At 33.7% G+C, this 17,709-nt stretch overlaps 1 long non-coding RNA gene across 5 annotated transcripts in view; it reads right to left on the bottom strand.

The window, feature by feature from the left end:
- The window catches only part of LOC116653488, a 53,621-nt gene that overhangs the window by 8,860 nt on the left and 27,052 nt on the right, over positions 1-17,709 (bottom strand). For 2 of the 5 annotated variants that reach the window (XR_004307402.1, XR_004307405.1), the window contains one exon: positions 5,121-5,197. This is a non-coding gene — a long non-coding RNA (uncharacterized LOC116653488). Of the gene's footprint in view, positions 1-5,120; positions 5,198-11,795; positions 11,999-17,709 lie in introns of all 5 variants that reach the window. The other 3 variants (XR_004307401.1, XR_004307403.1, XR_004307404.1) reach the window with 3 other exon arrangements.

Genomic DNA, 17,709 nt, shown 5'->3' with positions numbered 1-17,709 from the left:
ATGTAGATTTTGTGTACAATCTTTACACTCAAGGTGTTCTTCTATTTTCTACTAAAGAAAAAGGAAAGCTTCTGTATGGCAAAAGGCATCAGTGATCTCTGCTAACTACAGGTGAATATGCAGCAAGTGCATGAGCCACTGACTTTTACAGTTTTGTAGGAAAGTTTTCATACAAAAAGATATTGAAAATGGAATAGGTGTATTTTGACTGCACTCTATTGTTCTTCATTATTAAGTTTGATTTTGTTGTTACATTCCTCTTGAGCTGTTGTCTTAGGGATACTACAAAAGGGGTCCCCTTGCATGACAACTCCTTGAACCTTCCCTGTCAGCAGTTCAGATTTTGAAACCTCAATACCATTGCAGGAGTTGGTATCAGCAATCCTGATTTGTGCCAAGTGCTAGGAGATGACTTTTTCAGTCTGGACTGGAGACTGACATCTCCAATATATATTTCATTGACTCAAAGAGAAGCTCAAAGAGAAAAGGAAAGCTTTCGTCATACTTTTTATAATTTCTGGAATGCAACCTCATGTCTTTAGCTAACTATGTTACTGCCATCATCTGGATGGAAATCAGTTACAGATCTACCTTTTTGAATTAAGTCAAAAAGCTTCAAACTCTGAATTTACTGAATTGAATTTAGCAACATAAAAACATGTGGATAAAACATTATTAAATGATACTGTAGACTCAGTGTAATCATTTAACAAAGTAAATAAGGGAAAATGTCATTGTCAGTCATTAATGTAAATATTTAAATACTAATAGGAGAAAACCTAATTCAGAACCCTCTATTTCACCTGTAAAATTTTAGTAGAACAAGGCTAAAATTATATATATATATATATATATATATATATATATATATATATAAAGTGAAAGATTTAAAATTGAAGAAAAATAATAAAATGTAATCTGATTAAATATTTTAAGTTTTACTGCTTTGATTATGTAAAATCTCTGAAAGTGTTAATTATTGTTTAACTTTTTTATTTCACCTCAACATTCTGCTGCCAAAATTATAAAGTGAATAGGGGCTTAATTTATCCTGTGAGGTAATATCTTTCCTCACTAGAGAGGAATGAAGGCACAGGGACACATTTTCTGGCTCAATCTGTATACCTCAGCTTCTGTCAAGGGAACAAAAATTTCCCAAAATTGCTTGAAGACATATGGATACCCATATTAGTTCTTCTACCTCACTTTTCATAACCTCAGCACAGGGGACATTTCAAGGGTGGGGAAGATTATAAGCAGAGGAAAAGCCAGCTGACATGCTTCAGTGATACTTCAATGATGTTCGTTCCCTAGTGAGGTGTAATGATTCAAAAGTTTGTTTGAATTTGTTAAAAATGACCTTAGAAGCTGAAACAAATTACTGAACATTTCCCATTAGATTTACATCTTGGAATTCTTATTTTTAATTATCATGCATTTCAATAGTATAGAGAGGCCCCATTCATTGCTCATGACTTCGCTATATAATGGAAAATGTTAGTCCTATTAATGTAGGCATCGGTTCCATTAATCCTGCTGGCATGTTCTCACAAGTTTCAGTTTGGTAACAGTAGCAAATTTCAAAATAATCTGACACACAATGACTAGGGAGTATATTCTGGTTTTCTGAAATAAACATGTGGTACAGAATTTAATAGAAACATGGAAAACAAGAAAATCAGAGCACATCTCTTGTTCCTACCACATTAATTTTTGTTTAAATTAACAGTTTCATTTTCCCTTCCACTTAATAGTATCTAAGTATATTTTTCATAATAACTATATTGGCTGTGAAAACAGAAGGCGTAATATATTATATGCGAGAATGAGATTTGTTTCAATGTCAGTTGTATCTGACATCAGGCCAGTAGTTTAAAATAAAGTGCAGTACTAAAATTCATTTCACAGAATTGTAGAATCATGGAAATAACCTAAAAAATCATCTAGTTCCAAACTCCCTGGCATCTGAGGGACATCTTCCACTAAATCACATTGCCAAAGCCAATCCCATGTAAACAACATGTTCTAGTGCCCTGCCAACCTTTGATTAAACAATCTCTTCCTAATGTCTAATCTAAGGTTCCTCTCTTTTAGTTTAAAGCCATTACTCCTTGTCCTAGCATTATATGCCCTTATAAAAGGTCTGTCTCCTACAAGTTTTCTTGTAGGCTTTCTCTGTAAGGTCTCCCTCAGCACCTTCTCTTTTCCAGGTTGAACAATCACAGCTTTATCAGCCTCTCATAGGAGAGAAGCTCTATCCCCTTGACCATCCTTATGGCCAATACATATCTGCATCATCCATATCCTTCTTGTGCTGGAAACCCCAGAGCAGAATGCAGAACTTCAAGGTGGCTTTTCACAAGGGTGTAGCAGAAGGGAATCATAAAATCAGTAAGGTTGGAAAAGACCTCCAAGATCATCCAGTCCAACTGCCCAGCTACCATCAGTATTTCCTTGCTAATGTCTCTTAGTACAACACCTAAATGTTTCTTAACACCTACAGGGATGGTGACTCAAACACTCTCCTGGGGAGCCCATACCAGGAACTAACCACTATGCTGGAGAATAAGTTTTTCCTAACATCCAATTTGAACCTCCCCTGGTGCAACTTGAGGCTACTCCCTCTCATCCTATTGCTAGTTATGTGGGAAAAGAGGTCAACTCTTACCTCATCACAACTTCAATTCAGACAGCTATAGAGAGCTATAAGGGATCCGTCAGCCCTCTCTTCTCCAAAATTCCAGATTCTTCCGAGGGAAGAATCACCTTGACACACTTCCTTCAATGCAGACCAGAATAGAGATGGTATATATATAAGTATATACATAAGTATATGTATAATTATATATTGCCAGCTCACAATGATGTTTTTAATCAAATACACCCAATAATTTTTTTCATGGTTACTTTCAATCCATTCACCACTCAGTCTATGTTTCTGTCTAAGACTGCCCCAAATCAACTCTTTGTGGGGTGATTCAACTCTAGAGTTAATTGTAATGAACAAATAAAATAAATATTTTCTTTTCCTAAGCAATAAAAACATAATTACATTTATATGACAGAACTGTCAGAACTGTTTAGTAATCTGCTTTATCTGTATAAATTTAAACAAGATCCTTGATGAAGGAAAACTTACATAGCCCCTCATTCTCAGTTCACGGGAATTATGAACAATACAGGATAGAACCATCATAAAAATAATAATAATAATATTTTTTTAAAAATAATAAACATTAAAAAAAATTTAAAAAATCAGCAGTTCCTTAACTTCCATTTGAGCAAAGACTGAGAGGTCTTCAAACATACTGTTAAGGTCTGGAGGGTGGGGTGTGTGATTATGGTAAGTTTTGCCCTCAAGAATATGGAAATAATTAACATGATCTGCACAGTTTCCAGATGAATAAAGCCAATAAAGATGCAGCCTAATTAAATCACAGTCCTTGCATCTTGTCTTTCATGTCCAGAATAAAGACCAGCCAGCAAGTAGCACTTGTACATTCTGTGCACTTCCCTGAAGAGTTCAATAACATTTTAATGGCTACTTTCTGCAAACTTTGTCTCTGAGCCTCTGTAAATCTATCCTTCCTCTTGCACTGAGTCAGTCAAAAGCTACATACTCTGTAATGAAAGATGTGTCCTTTAAATGATTTCACAAGAACACCATCCTTTACAATGACATGTTAGAGTTCAACTGTGGACAAGATGGAGCACAGTCATACTGATTTCAGTGCCCTTGCTACCCTTGGGTAAGGGCTGAAAGATGCAACCAAGAAAGAGATTTCATTTCACTCTCTAGTGAAGGAACATTCTGTTTGCTTTTGTGAAGTGTTTCTGATGACTACTGAACCCTAAACAGAGAGACTTTAAGGAATGACCAAAACTTCTCATAAGACATGACAAAGGGAACAAGGCTGGCTCATTTTTATTTTTATTTTTATTTTTTTTTAGCAACTGACTACATTCTACTAGTGTTCTAAGTACCTTATAAGGAGAAAAAAAAAGTAGAAATAAGCCAGAAGGGAAAACTCTTCATAAAAAAGGAGGTGCAGGAAATTGGCAGAGATATAGGCAGCTGCATTTTTGTCCTCCTTGCTTAATAGTGTAAACAACATTTGTTGGTTAGCTTTGTATGTGACCATTCAGGAAAGCCTCTACATAGACAATGTATCTTGTCAACCATTTCCTATGTGTGTAAAATATAATTTGTCACTCTGCACTGCCTTGGCAGCAGCCTTGTAAAGAACACACTGAATTAATGAATATTTCATAAAGATGTGATTTATTAGCATTCCTTTGCCTTTGCTTTGAAAAAAGATCCATTCTTCAAAAGCTGAGCATACAAAAGCTTTCTGTAGATATGAAAAGTAGACCAAATCCCCTGAAGACCAAAAAAGGATTTCTTAATAACCTCTGGGCCATATAGACTTTAGAAGAGACATTTAGTCAATCTTGTATTAATATTTTAGATGGTAAAGAAATGCAGTACTAAGCTATTATACTGAATTTGTCTGTCAGAATCATGAGATAACCCAAATAAAATTATTATTACCAACATAGAACTGTTGAGTATCATATATTTTAAAGAACATAAATTGAAATAGGTCATATCATGCCACAAGTACCTCTATGCCTTCCTGGAGTATACACACTTCCACACTGCTATGGAACATTTATTTCCTCCCAGAAATCACGAAGAAATCTGTCATATTCTGAAATTCTAAAGTAGCATGTACCCACATCTCTGTCCTATCCAGTAATAAACCATAAAATAAAAAACTTGTAATAACAAGTGGTCTTTACCTGCTGTTGCTGTTATCTACTTTGTTCATTAAATATGTATATTACTGTGTATTATGTGAAGACATTTCTCTTTTTAACAGAATTTGCAATCTCTAGTCCAATATTGTAATTTTCTAGACCCTTCCAGACAGTCAGCACACTTCAGCTGATGTCCATCCATCAAGAGTGTGGATTAGGCATCCTGCATAGCTCAGGTAAAGCTTATGAATGACTCAATGACTGATGTGATTTCCTCGGTGAAATTAAGAACTAACACACAGCATCAGAAGTTGACATTATAAAAGATGAAAAATATATATAAACATACATATACATACACACATTTTCTTGAAGCTGCATTCATTCTTTCTTAGAAGCTGCTTCCTAGAGTCTTGGCAGATATAACAGGTTCATTCTATGACCAAAACAAAGCAGAAAACAGTTTTGTTATGTTCACATTACATATTAGTGTCTCCATAGAAGCAGTCCTTTTTCTAAAGGCTGAAACAACAGCAGAAGACGTATTTCACTGACTACAAAAAGTGAATATAAGTGCTGTCAGACAAGGGACATATTTATTCATTCTATTTTTAAAGAATTTTAGCACTAAACATCAAGGCAAATAGAGACTCAAATAGCACTTAAATGCAGGCTATTAATATGTTGAAAGAGCAAATGATTAAGTTACCAAATTGCTGTACTTGCCTTTCGTGGATTCCCTGACATGCGCTATTGACAATCTCCCAAATATATACATATATTTTTAATAATTTTCTCGGATGTTACTACATCTTTTTCAGAAGAGCAGTGCTAAACAAGAGTTTAAAGTAGACATTGGATATATTCAATGAGTCAATAATAGTTTACATTTCAGTAGAAATTTGTAAAGCAATTTCTACTTTAAAAAAGTTAAGGAATGCAAAGGTAAAAGAAAAACTGACACAAATATTTACTTCCATATATGTGTCCGTCTTATTAATTTCTGCATCAAAAGATGCCGATTTTAATTTTTTTAATTTTTTAAACAGTCATTTAAAGTGGTGGAAAAGCATTATTCATTATTATTATAGCATTATTAATAAAGAAAATTTAAAATTCTTTGTACGAGATCACAGTTAGGATAGAATACTATCACAGATGAGACATGATTTATAATATCAAATGTTGTAGGAAGAAGGGAACTCAAAATGCACTCTGAAAAATAAAGAAGTTAATTCTTGAAGAATCAGTTGTAATTGATTTTGTGTTTTCTGACATCACCACCAGAGACTTTCAGAGGGTGCAGAGACAAACATGGAGGGTTTACAGCTGTTTGTGAAGCAGAATGATAAGTAGCAAAATTGTCAGAGTAGGGGTAAATGATGAAATCTCTATAGCCAAATTCTCAGTTACAATTTAGATACAGAACTGTATCTAAGATGGCTATGAGGAAGAAGAAAATCAAGGTAGCACATAAGCCACGAAAGAGTTAACATGTAACCGTGACTGATGCATTTCTTTTTTGGATGGCCCACTAGATTGCATATGCCAAAGAATGTCAGCATATTTAACTGGATATCAGTGGTGGACGTACTTAGAAGGTAAACAAAGCAAGCAAACAAACAAAAAAAAAAAAAAAATCAAAAACCAAAACAAAACAAAACTGTTCTCATCATGGCGTTCAGCAAAAAATCCATCTGGCTGGCATTATACTGTTGTGACAAACTACCAGTGATGACACCACCACTTTCAGAAGATGGAAGGAAAAAAAAAAAAAAAAAAGCAAAGAAATTGTGGAATTAATGGGGAAACTCATCTACAGATTTCACACTATTCAAACTAAAAATATAATCAGCATCTTATAATTGAAGATAGTTTGAGAAATGCAAGAGAAAATTTATCCCAATCTCTTAAATATGGATGCCATTACAGATTAACCTAAGTGACTAAATTAATCCTTTCACAGGACATCCAGAATATTAGAGAATATTAAAGAAAAATAATTTCGGTAACATTATATATATATATATATAATATAATTATATATAATTATTATTAATATGTTTTATTATATATATATAATTATATATATTATTATATATAATTATTATTATTGTATTATTACTATAATATCTATATTTATATATCTATATAAACTTGCCAGCGCAAGTTTTAGTTGGATGTTAGAAAACACCTCTTTACAGAAAGGAATAGGCTCCCCAGGGAGGTGGTTGAATCCCTGGATATGTTTAAGAGCTGTTTGGATGTGGTGCTCAGGGTTATGATTTAGCAGAGGGTTGTTAGAGTTAGGGTACTATGGTTAGGCTGCGGTTGGACTTGATGATCTTCAAGGTCTTTTCCAACCTGGATAATTTAGCATAAACATTTTTTGTTTTAATGACGTATCCGTATTCCAATAGTTAACAATACTTGCCTTGTCATCTGTGGATGAAGATTTTCTTAATATGACTTACCCATTACAGAATATCAGAGAGAATAAGAAAATAGTTTTCTTTTTCTTTTCTTTTTTTTTCTTTCTTCCTTTTTTTTTTCCCTCCCTTTTTCTTCCTTCCTTGCTTTCCTTTCCCAGTGAGATGCAACATACACACACAAAAAATACTTTAAAATAGATTTCAAAGCTGTTGAGGAACAGGCTAAGCCGAGACAAGGCAAGAATTTGGTCTCTTTCTACAGTGCAAATTCCACATAAGCCACAGCAATCTTTATTATAACATTTCTGTTTTAGCTATTTTATGTGCACAAACACATTATGTTATGTATTATCATATTTTACCTATGTAATAGTAAGTGTAATTATTCTGTCTTACAGTTCCTAAAGAAAGGAACAGGAAAAATTCCAGTCATGTTCCTATTGTATCAGTTGCGAAAGACATGGGGAAGGAAGAATAGTAGGGCAAATGAGAAAGACGTAACTACATGATTTGGCTTCTCCATGACAGCTTAATTCTTCAGAACATGCCATTTTTACAGTCGTGTTATTTCAAACACAAATCTTGCAACTCATTTAATAAAAAACCATGTGAGTCTTGAGATCTCTCTGAAATATGGGTTGTGCAGAGGTAAATTTGAATTTTATCCTTATTGTCATTGGTGGAGGGATGCAATAAAGCACAATAGTATCTTCTGTGTTTCATTAACAAAGGTCGCATCCATCACCTATGTGAATGTGTTGTGACTATGCTTTTAAATGCCAAGTGACTATACCTTACATCCTCATCTCCCAGTTCATTAACAGCTCTGAAAACTTATAAAATGAAGTGATACATTTATAGAATAAAATCTATTAAATATACTGACACTCTCTTTTGCTAGTGAGTGTTCTCATTCTAGAGTGCCTTTTGCTTTAAGGGAAAGTACTAGTAACACATTGCTATGGAAACGTTTTTTTCCCTCTACTAGAAGTATTTTATCACCAATTACGCTGTGCTTTCTGCATCTCAGAACTCCATAAGCATGCCCTTGCTTTTACCTATAGTTCTTATTTTGACTGTATTAATCTTGCAATATCCTTCTCCTAAAATAACAATTTTCTTGCTCCCAAATTATTGTTGTATTCCCATCTAAATAAATTCATAGTAGATAAAAATGAATCCATATTTTCAAATATTTTTTAAATTTATTTAAGGTGTATCAGGAAGAATGATGGAATTAAATTACTGATTCACTGGTAAGTAAAATACAGTAGAGTAATATTTTCCATTTTAGCTATATTTTCTAAGGACTCAGACTCTCTCCAGCCAGAACCTTTTTGAGCTTTGTACTTCCCTAAGGCTTGCAATGAATATAAATAGCTGTCATAAATTGTGCCGACAAACTGCTGAAGGAATTCATACTGCAGAAGTAAAGATGCTTTACAGTGCTGCTGTGCCCATTAGTTCACAATCAGAACTAGCTCGAATATTCTTATAGTACACTTCTGCACAGACACACACACGCTTTTGCAGAGGTCCCGACTGCACTATAAAGCATGCTTTCTACAGACTATGGAGCATGTACATAATTCTGAATCTTTTTGAAATAAACGTATACTTCAGTGAATTAAGGATCAGAAGGGGACACTACAACAGAATGACTTACTTGTGGAATTAATGAGCCTAGTCATAGTAGCAGTAGGCTTAAGATGGTCTCACACAATATACAAATTTAAATGTTTTTCCATAATAACTTAAGATTTTAAAATATATAGACAGAGATGTTTAGATGACTGCATATTAATATGCAGATATGAGTGTATATCAAACTGTATTTAAAATGTTTTTAGCATACACATTAAAAATATAAAAATGCAAATATGAATGCTCAGATAAATATCTATTGCATATGTAAAAGCTATTCTATCAAAGGTAATTGAGAATGAGAATTTAATTCCATACTGTATTCAGTACTCATTTTATAGCAAAGGTTTTAAAAACCTTCTGTGTTCAAGACTCTAATAGATGAAAACCTCAGAAGTTCTACATACCTCCATGCAAAAATAACTGAAGAAGGTCAAAGGGCAGGAACGCCGCCAATGGACTAATGCGGGCCTCTGCCACAGCTAATAGTTCCTAATAAAATGTTTAAATTGGTAAATTCTGAATAGCACCACTAAAAGCAGTTCATTAGTATACTACTGGGACAGGTTCCCAACCCGTGAGTGTCCTGTAGGGTTAGCCCTACTTCAGATAAAATAAAATTATCTAGAACCTTCTGTTTACACTAATCATGTTAAAATTGGCTTTGATCAAGATTAGGAAACAGTCAGATGAAGGAGTACCAGAATGTTTTGTGTTGTAATAGTAACAGAAAAAGAGCAAAAAGCAGAAACAAACAAACAAAAAACAACCAAACAAACCAAAACAAAAATAACAACAAACCACAGGTCCTTGGTAGTAGCATATACAAAAACTAGTTGTCTTCTGAGTGAATACATTTCTGTAGCAGTTAGACTTTACTAACAAGGTTACTTAGATTTTAGTACCTCTGATTGCATAGGTACAATAGTACAACTGAGCTGGCTTTGAAAAATCTAGTTCATGTACAGATGCTCCTACAGCTGTCCTAATCTGCTTATTTGATGGCATAGTTGCTCAGGGATGCACAGGTGCTCAGGGATATGATCTAGCAGGGGGTATTATGGTTAGAGTTAGGGTACTATGGTTAGGCTGTGTTTGGACTTAATGATCCTCAAGGTCTCTTCCAACCTGGGTAATTCTATGATTCTATGATATAACATGGCCTTCTTTTTAGGTATAACATTACAGAGTATAAAGCATGCTATATCATATTTCATATCTATCTTTTCATCACACTCTAGAAGATGGATTCCGGGCCATCACATTCTTATATTGCTTTATTTGCAGTGTTTCAATTAGAGTAATGACCAGTAAAAATTAATAGGAGCTTTAAACGATGTGAGATCACCCTCCACAGGAAATACTGCAGATTGCAGAATTCCATAAAATCTTGCAAGCTCTAAAAATATATCCATTCACTGGTATACATTTTCAAATACTTCACATTATTCTTCACCTATTGTATATTTAAGTCACTCTATGTCTACCAAAACTGAAATCCAACAGAAAACCAACCCCTTGAAAACAACGAAACATGCTTTGACTTCAAATTCTCAAATCTATCAAAAGATGCATTCTTAAATACAAATAGATAAGGAATTGCCATAAGTTCATTAGATAATAAACAGAATGGGGGTGGGGGGGAGGGAGGGGAAGAAAAAAAAATTCACCCCTGTACTGTCATTTTATTAACTGATATATATAGCACCACATGTTGTGTCTATAAATATACATGTATTTCAATAAAACTATAACAGCTTTTTTATTAAGTTCAAAGCAGAGCTTATCCATAATAGTATGCCTTTTCTAACATGTAAGCCCAGACTCTAGGTAATTAGAAAACATGTATATGAAACATATGTAAATAAAAGTCCCAGAAATAAGGAGTCTGTCTGTGCTATCTTCCAAAAGAGCTTCCTCTAGTCTGGACAGTACTCCATCTGCTTGTCCTCTTACAAATCCTAGGTGTTTGGCCTGCACATAGAAACATATAGATGACAGCCAGACCATGCAATAAAAGACTCTGAAGATATAGAATATCAGTAAAACTAGAAATTGAAGACAAAGCAACAAAATAAGATGTACCTCTCATAGATATTTTGCTTCAATCAGTCATTTGAGAGTTATGGCAGAAAGGCAAGTAAAATTCTCTACAGGTGTATATCTACAGCGCTGAGATTAATCCTCAGAAAACTAATTTAAAAGGCATAGCTATTGCCTCATTCATTTAGTGATTCAGTGGCACTGCCTTTTCTCTTCTGTTCAGCCCATCTCTGGGTATAACATTATTTACCATCCTCTAACCTGAACTTTTTTCCCCCCCTCACACCCATTTCTTCACCATTCTACCCAAAAGTGATCAAGAGCACACAATAGCATTCCTGTTCTAATGTTATTATCACTTTCTATTTTGTACCATTTGAGAATTCTTCTAAATATAATTTCCTCTAAGAAGGTTGTTCCATACAATCAGAGAATAATGTGAAGCCCTGGCATTTTCCCAGGTCATCTCTAAAGATAGACACTGGCCACAGTTGCATATGCATCTGATCTGTGATTAAAACCTGGCTACATCTTTCTGAGGTGAGCAACACTCCAGTATATCAAATTCCCCTGTTTCAAGCAGATTATAAAGTTTAGTAGCAGCTATTACTGAATCACATAATTGCAGTTGTTGGAAGGGACCACAAGAGATCACTGAGTCTATTTCCCTGCTAAAGTAGGTTCCCTAACTGTCACACAGTTCCTGTTTTTAATTTGAACTCATGATCAGCCCTTAATAGGGCATCCATGGATATTCAATAAAGACAGTGTTGTCACTGTATCATCTTACATCATGATTTTTATGGCTTTTCTCTTTACTATATCCTGCACTGACAGTGAGCAGGATATTTCACACAGAAATAAAGAAACACATCAGAGCAGAGATTCTCAAACAATCTGTTTAGATCCCAGTACCTCACAGTCACAGGTGCCATATGCGGAAACAGGGCAGCAGCAGCTGAGGGCTTTGCAGTTGGCCAGGAACTAGCACAGAAGGATGCAGATGCAGACCAAAACTTCCACCTCCCCTCTTACACAGAGATCACTCAAAAAATATTTCCTGGGCCCAGAGCTTACACTGATCCTCAGCAGAAAGACAGGCAACAGCACTCCACAACCTCCAAAGAGAAAACAAAGATGGATATCTGGCAGGTGTGAGAAGGGTAGTGATTATTGCTTTTTTGACATGCCTTTTGGCACCAGTAGCATACACACTATGCTCTGAGACCTCTTCGAATACACATTTGAATGAGTGTGAATGTAGTTTATTACTTTATTACCAATCTTCTCCTGTCCTTCAAACAATCAAAATGTTGATCACCTCACGATCCAATCCTACTGTTTATGCTTAGTAAATTAGCAATAATGTTTGCTTGAAAGATGTATAATGGAGGGAAAACATATATGTATATCATCTATAATTAAAAAACATGCATTTTCTCTCTTCTGAACGTCTGTGAATTTTATGTGTTGAATGAAACATCTTTTAAAAAAATATATTTATTTTTACCACTCAAAAACTCCAAAGCCTAAAACACTGGGATTTCAACTTCCAAATCCAAATCTATAAGAAAAACCTCTTACAGACAATCAATATACTTTATTGCCATAATAACTATAAAAAATAATGTTGATATGTTATTGTAAGTGCATCCTTTACTTTAGACCTAGTATTTATCATCCTTAATATTTAATCTCTGGGAAAGAAAAAACAACTACAAATATAAGAAAGCACTGAATTGCCATCCAAATGGGATGACTTTTGAATAACAAAGTATAATCTGGAGATTTCTAATAAATTGTAGAAGAAATTTATTTAACACGTCAATTCAGGCCAAGTTTGTATTATTGAATTTTACAGGAACAATTATTGGCCTGAGAGTAGGGGAAAACAACAAATATATTTAAAGTTAGCTGACTAGAACATGCACTGAAATACTCATCCCAAAGATTCACCAGAAAAATTAATGTCAGCCTGATCTTGAATCCACAAATACAAGCGTAAACATTTTTTTCCAGTGATGCTAAAACAACGTCAAAAGACTCTGCAGTCACAAAAAACTCACAGATATGTCAAAATTCATTTGCCTATTTATGTTTTGTTAATTCTTTTTCTAAACTTCACATCACAAGATGAGAAAATGTATTTCTCATCTTCATTTAACTAGAATTATGTTTTCATTTTCAAATGTTGATAATACTCAAAAATCCAGTTGTTTTTCCATTCTCTGATAATTCCATTCACACACATTCTCTGATAATTACTAGTAAAAAAAAAAACCCAAACCCTCAAAAATGTACTGCATAATTAATTTTTAAAACATGAGATTATATTCACAGTATTTTGGTTTCCAGTCTAAAATTACACTCGTTAATCAGCAAGTGGTTTGGTGATTTAATTCTGCCTCAAGTATGGCAGTCTTTTTTTTTCAGACCAATAATTAATTTGACCCCTTAAAATTAATCTCTTCATTCTGAAATTAAAAGACAATTGGAACCAACAACTACCATATTTCTATAGATCTGCCTACTTTTCTGAGTAAAAGTTAGATACATCTAGAACAAAAACAACATAAAACTTGATTCTGTATCAACTTAGCAGAAATTACCTGTAGTTCCTGAAGATAAGATTGTTTACTAAAACAAGCTAGATCGTTTTATAAAGATTTTCATCTGATTCCCATATGATTCTTTTAAATCTCATCTCTACAGTTGCAAAGAGTAAACCAACTTATGAAACAAATCATTTAATTCAGAAATTGTCACTCAAAATTTAAATTGTCTGATTCAGAAACAGAGATGATAAAACAAATAGCTCCTTCCTTACTTCCATTGTTTTTATAACTCCTTTGTATTAGCGTTATTGTCCAGTGACTTGAGTAATTATAAAACAAAGACAGAAAGTGATACTGTGTTAATAAAATAAGGAGGAAAAACTGATGGGAATATTATCTATAATATAGCTTCAAGGACAATCAAAATGCAAGTAATATGCAACTCAAGTTTGAACAGAGGCAGAAAAACACTATTAACATGAGTTTCTTTAAGCAGGTTCACTATTGCTAAATGTAGGAATGATTTGTGGTAAAGTTGCAGTGATTTCCTGAAGTCTAAGTATGCTATTGATGATCTAAGCTCTCCAACTTGATCTAACAGCAAGAAAACACTTCAACAATATTTTTTTGCTTCTGTGAGAAAAAGTTGTTTCTATATCAGTATAAGGTTTCTATTTTCCTGTCTATTTGATTTTTAGAGAAAAGATTTTCTATTGCACTTTTTCAATTGTGCTTGCTTCCACTCATTCCCAACATACCAATTTTTAATGCCTAGCTTTCTGTCAGCTCTATAAAAAACAACATAAAGCCCTGAGATGACGTGAGAGGTTTCATAGTCCACTCCAGACAGAAATGAAGCAAGCTACCTAGGACAGGGATGCCAGGAACCATTCTCTTAGATCCAAATAAACAAATACCTTTTTCAGATTGCTACTCCTCAGTTTTGGGTTTTTTTTGTTTTTGTTTTTGTTTCTTTTAAGTTGCATCAAACCCTGTCCATGTTGAGTTCACAATCATGAAGTAACTTGAAAGGCTGTGAATTGTACCCTGAAGAAGACCACAACCTTCACTTATAAATGAGCTCAAAGAAAGTAATCTTTTAAAAGTTCAGGCCAAAGACTGAAATATTCAATTTTCTTGCAGTTAGTGCAAACTATTTAGAGCTTTGGAAAGCAGCTATACAAATAAAAGATTAATCATCATCATGCAACAGAATCAATCACTTAGAATGCAAATTTCTAACCTCATCAGTTTGGGAACTATTTGGGCTCCATAAGGAATTCAATTTCCTGTTGTAACTAACTATAGTTAATCACCTTAGGGTTCAGTTACACATATCATATTAAAACAGGAATGATCCCTTAAGAAACTTGAAGTGATAAGTAATGCAGAACATAAGATCGTAAAGGGACTTTGTTGGTCGTTGAGACCATTCCCTTGCCAGTGCTGGAGCAGATAACCACATCACAAAACCAATTGATCAAGCTCTATTTTGAAAGATGTTCATTTTATGGTGTTTGTTGTTTCCTCTTCTCTTTTTCTCTCCTACCATGATTCATCCTTCTCTTTTCCTAAAATGCAAAATCCAAATTCTAAAAATAAAAGTGAATTTTGTTTTATCTTTAATATTTCAAACACAGAAATTAAACAAAATGCTATCTGGTATAACCCTAATTCCTTAAGTAAATGACTTCTTTAAAGCAAAAAAAAATAATTACAGGAGAGGAGAAAAAAATTGAAAGTGAAAAAAAAAAGACAAAAAGACTCTGCATCTCCAATACCGTAAATTTCTGTTTTGTTCTGTTATTTTTGTGTCTAGATACTGTTGTCCTCTGGTAGTAAATTCACTTTTTTTTTCAAGTCTCCATCACAGGTTTCTTCTCCTTTCTTCTCATCCCAAAAATTTATGTATATCAAGAACAAGTTTTTCTTCTGAGCATTACTTATTATGGAAGAAATACATCTGTGAACAAAACATCAGATATCATCTGATTTACCTCATCACACGCAGCCAAACAGTATCAGATTTCTCCATCCATGCTTCTATACACTGCACAAGATTATTCCTAGCAGTTGAACCATCAGCAAAGTTCGGTTAGGATTTCTCTAACTTTTACCTGTACGTCCAACCGAAAATACTACTGGGAGAACATCTCTTCTACACTTATTGCTTCTATGTTTTCAAGCAGATATTTTCAGGTAAATAAAAATACTATAGCCTATAGCAAACATGGATTTTCATTTTTTACTGAAATGCTGAGACTTTGAAGTATATTTCCTTCCTATACTAAGATAAATGTCCACTTCCATAAAAAATTTATATCTTATATTTAGTGAGCATATATAATGTGATGGAGGATTCATTCAAACATGACAGCAGCAGGCAGAAAGAGGAAGGCGAGAAAGCAGCACGGCCAAACGAAGCTGCTTACGTATAGGTGCATTAGTTGCTCCTGAGCTCCCCTAGGTTAAACCTGCCTTCCCACCAGGTGCTCAATCACCGTTTGAGGTCATGACTCAGGATTTTCACTAAAGCCTATTATAAATATTCGTGTATGTAACTACATACATGCCTATGAATAACAGACATAAAAAACATTTTCAGCATTTGCATTTTCTTTTAAAACTATCATCGTGAAAAAGTGAAAGCTAAACTTTTTTTATATATCTCAAATAGTGAAAGAATTTGAAAAAGAAATCTAGTTTTATTGAATCCTCACTGTTCTCTAGAAAATTTTTAGCCAGTTATAATCTCAAATTAGGAAATCATTAAGTGCCTGATGCAAGTCTAGGAAAGAAGTTTATACCAAATGTTATATTATTACACTAGTAAGTGAGAAATGTACACATTTTTATCTGCAGCATCAAAAAATTTTAAACCAATTCTTCAATTACAACTTGGAATCAGGTTTCATAATATGTGATGAAATACTTAAATTTTCTTAAGGAATTTAAGTGAAAACTTCAATATAAAGTCAAAAATAATTTAGAAATATGTGCATGAACAATGATTAATATACAAGCATATTAAACTTGCTGCTAATTTGTAAAGAATATAAAACACTAAATATTTGAATAATATGATCAGTTAAAAGCCCATAGGGACTGCTTTACCACAGGCCATCAAAACCAAACATCTCTAGTGCCTGTCTGAATTATGTCTCACAATACAAAATTAAATCTGGCAGGATAATCTACTAGAAATACCAGTCATTATTATGGATTAATTCTGATAACTTTAGCAGGTTTGTTGTGCTTTTCTTATAAATAGTAAATAGTTTTTATGAACAATTATAAATGATTTACGAATGCCAAACTTATTGTGTTTGTTGTTATGGTTTTCTTCCCCTGCTGCTGTATTCTAAGTATCTAAATATAGAGCGAAAAAAAATAGACTATAACACACTATTGTACACTGTGTAAACAGTGAAAAGAAAAACCTGATTTACTCTGTAACCTATTCTACTTATAAATTGTCATGTCAGTAACTATCACATAGTTCTATCCATTATTTTTAGATGTACATTTTAAAAAGTTTCAGCAAAACTAAAGAAAAAAAAAAAAGGTTTTTTTTAAAAAAAAAAAATAGGTGACAAATGGCATCATATTTATGAATCATCCAGGTGAATGAGTTATTTTGGATCACATTAATCATACCATTCTGGCAATGCTTCATGAAGGGCTCAGATTGGATGTTATATGTAGAAGCATAAGTACCTTTTTAACCATGGTGGGGAATATGTAAGACATGTTGTGCGGAATTAGTTTTCTTTCGTGCTGCGGTAGCCTTGTTCAGGGCTGTCCAGAAGACATGGCTGATGTCTTTCACAATCTGTCACTACTGCTGAAATGTGCCCCTGATGCCTGCATTAGTGCTCACGTCAACTTTATTTTTTCTCCCATAAACTTTATAGCAAGGGTCGATGGATGTCATTTGATGTGCTATTTTTCTATCTGCTTGGAACAAAGCATTGAGAAGAAAGCAACAATCACAGCATGGTGTGCCTATTAAATTAATGTTTGTACAGAACATAGCAACATACAATTGGTCTCATATCCTGACTAAGACATATTAAAAGAATAAGAAACCAACACCTGTTTCCCAGTACTTTTATTTCTGTGGTTGCTGCCTATCTTCCTGCCTGGTTATTTTAGTTTGTGTACCTTTTATCCATATTCTCATGTTTTCTTAAACTGTTTCATAAGGACTTATTCTCCAACATATGGCTGAAACAATTTTGAGGCTCTTGTTTTCCAGTAATGATGGGTTATTT

The sequence above is a fragment of the Coturnix japonica genome, chromosome 5 (assembly GCF_001577835.2).
Source record: "Coturnix japonica isolate 7356 chromosome 5, Coturnix japonica 2.1, whole genome shotgun sequence".
Taxonomy (NCBI): Eukaryota; Metazoa; Chordata; class Aves; order Galliformes; family Phasianidae; genus Coturnix; species Coturnix japonica.
This window is presented reverse-complemented; position numbering and strand designations above follow the sequence as displayed.